This window comes from Adiantum capillus-veneris, chromosome 25 (genome assembly GCF_014529385.1).
Source record: "Adiantum capillus-veneris isolate H3 chromosome 25, ASM1452938v2, whole genome shotgun sequence".
In the NCBI taxonomy this organism is placed as follows: domain Eukaryota; kingdom Viridiplantae; phylum Streptophyta; class Polypodiopsida; order Polypodiales; family Pteridaceae; genus Adiantum; species Adiantum capillus-veneris.
In genome coordinates, this window is record NC_140955.1 from 6,746,760 (window position 1) to 6,755,999 (window position 9,240).

Genomic DNA, 9,240 nt, shown 5'->3' on the forward strand with positions numbered 1-9,240 from the left:
TGTATTTTGATTGAAAATATCAAATGTTCAACACACCATGTAATGTGTTATGTGTGTCTCCCCCAAGCATCCACCATTTGTGCTGTAAAACTATTGATTACAAACTTTAGGGTGGATATCTCATCATTGGTTAGCTTTGCCTTTTTGAGAAGATGAAAAATATCATCAGTAGATTGCCACACATAAGCATGCTTAATTCCTAGGGCTACTTCATTACCTTTGTAGGTGGTAATGTCACACACCTTTTTCCACAACTGAAACTCATTGGGACTTTGTGAGTCTGAATAGTTTGAAAGCCAATGTCTAGCTTTACTACCACCCATACAAACTTTATAAGGGAAATCTTGTGTACTTCTAGATGCCTTCTTGTCTTTTGATAGCTCAACTCCACCCCCATCATAGACCAACGCTCGATAGAATAGATTCTAGTTCTCGTATACACTCTTCTCTTCTTTCTGCAGGCTCCATATTCCAAGCATAATTAATATGGAGCATAAGAAACTTGTCAAGAATTTGTAGACGGGCATGAAGGGTGCACAAATGCACATTTATCAGTGGTATTGAAAGAATAGGATCCCAATTTGGATCATTCATGTTTCAATTAGGGGGTACTTGTTGGTCACAACTGAGGATACCTTGAAACCATTGTTGTAGTGCTTTACCCACTACTTGTGTAGTGGGTACACCTTTTGCAGAGTTGACTGTAACTTAGCCTCCCTTACCCTTACCACCTTTTGACTTGATAGCCTTTGCACCCTTGCCATCAGTTCCCATTGAGACTTTATTGTGGCAGCCATAAATGCATGGAAAGAGGGTCATTGCACCTTGAGTGCACCCTAACATACACTTGAGTGTTTTCAAGTCTCCTGCCAAATGCCACTCAACTTGGAACGTTCCAAGACCTGAAACATGCAATCTCTGTCCTTCTTGCTATTGTCGAATGACATCAACAATTGCTGTGTGATTGAAATACCATTTGAGAGTCTCATCTGTTTCATGTGGGAGATGAAAAGCTACCAGCCACCAAATATTTTTCTCTAACTGAACAGCTAAACAAGTGTTTCCCTTGTCATTGGCATTTAGCTCCACATTGATATCCACCAAGGCCTTGCTCATCAACGTAACACTTACTCTTTCAAGTTGTTGAACTTTAACAACTTGGCACTCATCAAGCTTCATAACAAATAACACTTTCCCATCAAACTCTTCTTGTGTCAACCCATAAAATCTTATCATTGACTCTTGGAGCTTCAACAAATCAACATACACATTTTTGAAGTCGTTGTAGAGGAATAATTTTTTGTCTTCTAATGGAATGTCATCCTTCTCATACTGAAATCCGCCCATCAAGCTTGCAACATCATTATTGGCGCACTTTTTTTCAACATTGACACTGTAAGGCGTTGGCAGAAACCAAAACAAACCTTTTGTCTGGTGACCCAGTGTAACACTTTTATACAAAGCTTCATAGGCCTTGAAACTTATTCCTACGCAGTCACACACCTCCATCATCTCTTGAGGCAACACAATGTTCTTTAGCTCACTAAACTACTTGTGCCGCAAAACATTAGCAATGCTAGTGTTGGATGGATCATCTAGTAGCTCAGCCAACTCTTTGGCTTGATGATATGATGCAGTAGAGCACATCCGGTTGTTTAAGCATCGGGATCAATTCCCATCATCATTCGATTCAAGTTTCTGCATATTGAATTACTGTTACACAAAACTGTAGAACATATAGGAAATCAAAATCTTGCATCAGTATTCTTACCGAGTTTGATGGCCACGTTTCTTTGGAGCTCCACCACTTGAGGATAGCAAGGACATCGCTTGTTTCTTGTGCTTACAAATGTGGTAACCGAGGGTAATGTGTGTGAGATGATCGATTTGTCGATGCATATTGCATAAAGTGTGTTGTACTTGAACATAAATGTCTAGTCGATGCTCCTGCTCTTTTTTTGTTGCTGTACTTTTTCATTGAGATTCACCATCTCATCGTTCAGTTGCTTCATCTTCTTGGTGGCTTCCTCTCTAACTTGCTGTAGATATTTTGCAAACTTCTCTTGTAGTGATGAATAGGCAGCCCAGAGATGTTTACTTGCTTCCCTTTCATTGAGAAAAGCTGAATACAATCTCCATTAGTAGCCAAATAGTCCGCCTCTTCCATCTCCAATAAAACATAGAAGTTCAGTGACATTACGAAAGGGTAGTGCTGCATTAGTTGTTGGATCACCTGGGTACATGTGGCCATCAAACCATAAGTTGATTGCCTTGCACCCAATGCTTTGTAGCTAATTTGTAGCATTGGTATTCGATGTGCCAAGTCGCACAATAGCATACTCCAGCTCCAAATCAACATTTAATCGATATCATTTTGTCCTGTTAGTAATGTCTTGCAGTGGAGGGAGATTGAATGACATGTTTGTTAGCTAATCAAGAAAAATAATGAGAGAATGTGTAATGGTGACTACTACAAGCAAGAAAATCTAGGCTATGGAGGGAAAAAGTGGAAGGTACTCAGAGATAGCAGAGAAGGATTATGTTGTGGAGGGAAGAAAGAGAGGGAGTGTAGCTCAATCTCTTTTGAATTCAAATTATTGATCATGAGGGCTTTAGCGAGAGAAATTCAGATGCACATAGAGGTAATGGAGTTCTCCATTGCTCTCACCTAAAGCTGGAGTGGGAGGAGAGAGCCTGTGTGTGTGTGTGTGTGTGTGTGTGTGTGAGAGAGAGAGAGAGAGAGAGAGAGAGAGAGAGAGAGACATAAAGGAAGAGAGTGTGAAAGAGAGTAGATCTGCAGCCTTGGAGGATCTGCACTTTCAATAAGATGTAGGCAACATAGAATATCCTCTTGATGATTGGGAGGTGGAAGTGACAAGAGAGAAAAGTGGGGGAAAGAGAAAGAGTTGACTCACATTTAAGAGAGAGAATGCAGTGAGAGAATATGCAAAATCTGCTTTTTTGGTAGGGGGTTGAAAAGTGCTTCTTTTAATGAGAACTAAGTGAGAGAGAGTGTTTTATATGTTAGAGAGAGAGGAGAGAGATGGGAAAGACATTTTAAAATTCAGTTACCCACCTCTTTTTTGTGTTAAAGTAGCCTATTTTCAAAATACAAAATATACAAATGGTATTTTAAAAAATCTAAGCATAGGCGTTTTTGCCCTCTCTTTTAGGCTTGGTCAAACTTGACTTAAGCTTTAAGCATTTCTTTAAACTGCCAAATAAAGAGGCCCTCCTTTACCCCATTCCCTTTCTAATGACAGGAGACTATGTCCTGGTTTATACATTGAAACAACATGCTAAATAACTCAAAAAGGGAGGGATGAGACCCTTGGTGATCATTGATATTTCACCAAGTGGATCCGTCAAGCTTGCTACATTGGATGGTGAATAAATTCCTAATTAGTGGCTGTCACCTTAAAATGTATCATCTACCATTAACCAAGAACATGCTTCAACAAAACCATGCGGAAAAGAAATGATCTCAAGAAAATGCAACGGGTAGTCAAAGAAGCTTAAGAAGAACCAGAGAGAAACAACACGGGCCACCACTACAAATCAATGTGATCATAGTGATAGTTTTTGAAGAGGATCATAAGGTGGATCCGACCATAAAATTCAAGCTTGGCGGTAATCATGTGGAGGCTTGGGCAATCCTAGATTCTAGCGCTGAAGGAAATTTTATTTCCTACAACCTATACAAGCATCTGACATTTGAGGGGCAACTTAAAGCAACACAACAAGACATTCAAAGTTATTTAGAGCACTCAATCAAGGCATTGGGATGGTAGGTGATACATGTGTAGATTAATCAATATCTCTATCCGCATAATTTTTATGTGGTAGAAGATAAGTTAATGCAGCATCCATTATTGCTTCGTCAGCCACGGCAGCAAAAAAGTACAACATACAGATTTACTTGAGCTCTGATACAGTCAACATTCAACATGTGCAAGAAAATCAAGCCGTTCCATTTGCGGCAGAACCAAGCCACAAACCGGTGGTAACGGACTTAAAAGTTAAGGGAAAAACACCCTTCCCTACACCCTTCCAAAGAACAAAACAAATGAGGTTACTACTGTTGAACCAAGCATTGCAAATAGCTTAAGGAGTTTATGCGGCACACCCATCAAGAAACAACCACGATTGTAGTAAGAAAAAACACCTAAACAATTTTGGGTTAAGAAGGGAGAGGTTGCACAATTTATGCAGACAAAGCATACAATTATCAAAACAAGAGAAAATGGTAAACTGAACAACCAACCCAAAGTACAATCTGGTTTTGGTACCAAAGAAGTTGATTGTTGCACAAGGTCATCCAATGCAAATCTGGATTCCAAAGTGACACAACAAAGAAATCCCTTCAGTACAAACCCCTCGGATCCATCCCAACCACATTACTATCACCAAAGACCCAATGTGAAGTAGATTTGGCTACCCAAGACATAATAAAAAGATAAAAAAGACCACACTCAAATTTGGGTCATTAAACAAAGGCCAATACAAACGCCATATGTGGATCTTGGATTCAAACAAGACTATCAGTAACAACACTCGAAACACACTCTAGAAGGACCAAAGCAACCATTGTCAATCAAATAGCAAGTGGCACACTTAGAAAGATTGTTATTTCATCGATCTTCTATTGGTACTAACGTTACATGAAACCTCAAATGCAAATAAGACAACACTTATACCCTCCTCTTGCAAAGCATTAACTTTTTCCTTGCATTGACCGAGTATGCATATAGGGCCACATTACATGGCCATCATTAGCAGCACTTGGTAACCTATGCACAACACATACCCTAGGGCAATACGCCATCATTTGGGAGGACTCCAACTTGGGGGGGGAGGGGGGGAGGAGGCATTCTCAATGCAAATTTGACAAACTAAGAAAAGTACTAAAAGGGCACTATTTTCTATGTTTTTGGGTGTTGATTGAGTTTGATTGCAGAAATTTGGTGAACCCAAGTATTTGCACGCTTATCTAATGTGATTCTATGGAGACATGAGAACAAACACCAATAATGAGTCTCTAGCTGTGTGTATATATATAAAAATAGCAGCTTGTATACATAAAAGTGAGAAAAATGGAGCAATTCGGCCAAAAATAGTACAAATGGCTTTACATAGCAAGTTATTGTTTTAATTTTGATTTATTGGTATTTTCTAGATTAGTTTGGTTATTTTCCTTTATATTTTTACTAATTATTTGGAGAAAAACAAAGAAAAATAGTAAAAACAGGTGAGATGGAGTCGGAATGACAAAAGAAAAATACAAGAATAATCAATAAGCAAAGGACATCATATGGTGAAGCCTGGGTGCAATTATGGGAAAAAGTTATGGAAGCCCAATCTGACGAGTGTTTAGACCAAAAACCAAATGGAGAAATTTTTGAGCCTAGAATGCAATTCACGACAAGATAGGAGCACATGTCCAATTTCATGGCAAGTGGTCTGGGGACCCCATTATAATATATTTTCGACCCCACTTACTATCTCAACTCTACTATTCACATTTAGAGAGAGAGCTAGAAAAACCTAGAGCGTGCGAACTTCGATGGCTTTGTACGACGCACACAGGACACCAAACGGTGCCAAACATGAGAGGTAGGCTCCTCACCATGTGCCCTCCTTGTTGTATACTTACATCATCACAAAAAATCTACGAAAACGGCAATGTGGCATCGTGAGAAAGATACCAAAACGGGACCGTAACGCAACAACTACTAACCCGATAGCTACAAGACTTGATAGGGGGTTAACCCTAGGCTAGATGAACATGTTTATGACCTCCTATACTATTTTAGGCTAGTAAAAAAAACCCTAACTTCCTAGAGTCTGCGGAAGCTGACCCGAAAGAAAGTTGCCAGAATGCTACCAAATTTCAGGAATAGGTGCTTCTTGAGGGTGCCTACAAGATTATGTAATTGCCTCTAGAGTCAAACTACCAGAATTTCATCAAAACATCAAGCTACTAGGCTTCGGGCATGCAAAGTGTCATTTGACTCTCAGGGCCAAACGGTGTGTCTGTTTGCCACCAAACTTCATGGGCATCATTGACATACCATTAACAACCAACGCATATGGTCAGCCAACAAGAAAAATTGTTGCCAACCATCTCCTCCCAAAAGGACGCTATTTCAGTGACAAACGCAAAAAAGGGTATCCACGAGGTCAAATGCTACACCAAAGTGATGGAAAGGTGCCCTACTGCTTCCGCAAGCCTAGGAGATTGATCTCAAGAGGAATCACTGTGGAAAGTCATCTCCTAGTGAAGGAATCGTTTTCAAAGATTGAAATGCCAAATAGGGAGTTTCTAAGCTAAACAAGTGACTTTTTAAGATGAAAACTGGCAATTAGGTCTTAGGGCACAAGCACAAAGCACTTCAAAGCATCAGAGTTGAACTTTATCAAAGTAGACATCATACAGATGTCTCATAGACAATCTTGCACAGAGAACTACTCATTTGAACCCACAACCACATTGTGCATACTCCAAACATGAATTATGCAAAATTCCATAAGATTTGAAGCTAGTTAGGGTGTCGAATGCCCAAAAAATGCAAAGTCTAGGCCTAATCTCACAATTTGGCCTTATCCCTACCAAAAGTTCTCCAAACCAAGTTAACTTTCATACAAGGCAAGCACATACCAAAAGACTGAGGTGGTGATTACCCCTCAAACCGTTACAAACGCTCTAGAGTAGACCAATAAGGACAACTGTGTCAGAGAAAGGAGAAATGATGTGAAGGTCTACTCTCACAAAAAGACCAATCCCACATTTGAAGACCTAGAGGATCCAAGGCCTGCAAAAACATGCAAGCTTTACAATCACTACTTTCATGTTTGCAGCAAACGGCCACAAAATTACACAACACCGCCACATGCAATAGCAAACATGATCACATCAGCATTGAGAAGCATTGTGCGCAAAGAGGTAAGCTATGCCCAGTATCTTCATGAGCAAGTGGTCAAAATGGGGATAAAAAAGCCAAAATAGATCGGACGTGGATAGATTTTGACAAGGATTTCATATGAGGCTATCAAAGCAAGAGCAAGATGACCATACCCACCTACAAAAAGTGAGTGGGTACATATAAAAGAGGATGTAGACATTGAACCACCAGTGGCACCAACTGCCACGACAGAGCTATGGAAAAAGCTAGAGCCCTTACAAGAGAAAAAATATGAGGAAACACCAAAAAAGAAAGAGAAAGTGTAGATGGCAAAAGATTAGAAGCCAAAGGAAACAGCTAGTCAAAGGGCAGCTTAAATTGAGAGATTGATTGAGCACCTCAAGGTCAAAAAATCCCTAAATCCTCAACATCTTAGTAGAAGAATTTACCTAAGAAGAAAGTTGAACCTGAACTCATGCTAGAAGAGAAAGAAAAGGCCAATAGATGCACCTATGAAGACCTCCTCAAAGCTCTGAGGATGCATCTCAGGCTGTATATGGCACCTTTATCCCACCATGGGTGGCAAAGGACAAAGAAAAGGATGAAAAAATCCTCAAAGACCAGAATACATGAAGAAGACCACCAAAAGTGCAGTCACCACAACCTAGAGTACTAGGGTTTGTATAGGTTCCACCAGTACCACAATGGAGACCTTTAGCCAACTCATAAATACCTCCTCTAGTGGGGGTATTGCTAAGCATGGGACGCCAGGTTCCATTTTTAGGTCCACTCCCCAGGCCATCAGTAAGAAACATGGTAGCAACTAATGAAGAAGATGCAAGAGATGCTCATTGAATAATAGACAGAATAATGCAATCTCTGACACTTGCAGAGGAAAACAACATGCTACACACAAGGAAGAAAAATATGCAAGAAAAGTACGAAAAAATCACAGTAACTCTCCAAAAAACGTGTCAAAGAATTGATGTGGAATAACAAGAGCTTGAGCATCTCACTACAACACTAAGGGATACTGAGAGCAAACAAGACACACTTACACTGCATATGGGAGAGGTCTTGGGCAAAGGCATTAGCTTTCATGAAGAGAATGAAAAGATGGAGGATAAGCTAGAAGTAGCTGAAGATGAGCTCCAAGACTTGACACTACAGAGGATTAGAGAAACCCTAAGGGCTCCAAGAGCAAGTACAAGAGTAGATAGCCATGGTATATAAGCCCAAGAAGCCCAAGTCATTGCACCACACAAGGAACTACTGTTGGAACAAAAACAAAGAATGCATATGGCAGAAGGTTCCCTAGCTGTAGAAGAGAGATTGATAGTCGCCCAACAAGAACTACAAAAAGAGAATGAATAGCTCAAACTCATTTAGAATTACTAGAAAAGGACAGGCTTGAAATATGCAAGAAAATGATTCAAACTGCCCAAGATTTACTAGAACCACAAGTTGGAAAACCTAAGGGTGTGATCCTTGTCCCACTTGCACCAATAATCCCACCAAGCCAAGAACAAAAAGAGCTAGATTCTAGTCACAAGCACCGATAGAAGCTCAAGGATCTAGCATTAGATCTAAGGATAGTGTTGAATACATGGATAACTCTTCCAAGGGATTTCACATAGCTATACCTGACAGCTGTAAAGAATTAGATGGTCTTAATGAATTGTGGAAACAAGTCAGAGAGGCGAATGAAGCAAGTGAGCTAAGTAGACGAGTAAACCAAACGGGTGATGGAAGAGGAGTGTCTCTTCCACCAATAGAGGAATTTGAGGCTGGATCTCAAATGAATCTAGAAGAGAAATCGTATTGGGGAAACAAAGGATCTGTACAATCTATGGTCATTGATTTGAAAGGGTTGATAGATATTTTATCTACACCAGTCAATTGTACAATAATGTTAGCCGAGTTGCTTAGAATACGACAAAACATGTGGGCTACTATGGGAAAATTCCTAGAGAAATTTGGTGTTAAAAAACCAATGATTCAAATCAAGGAAGGGATCAAAGAAATAGAAATGCCTCAGCTAAACACTCGGCTGGTGCCATTAAACAAGGTAGGTGAGTACTATGAAGGAGAAGATGGAAACACCACTTTTCCAGTGGAATTCCAAGGTGTAAAAACCATGGCAATCCTTGACAGCGGAGCCGGTGTTTCCATTGCAACAAAAGAGGTCTAGAAAACATGGAAAAAACCAGCAGTGAGGGCTACAAGATGAAACTGCAGCTTGCAGATGGACACATGGAAAGGCCCATAGGACTGCTAGGACAAGTAGTTGTTACTTCTTGTGGCATTGAATATGAGGAAACCTTTGCTATTGTTGACT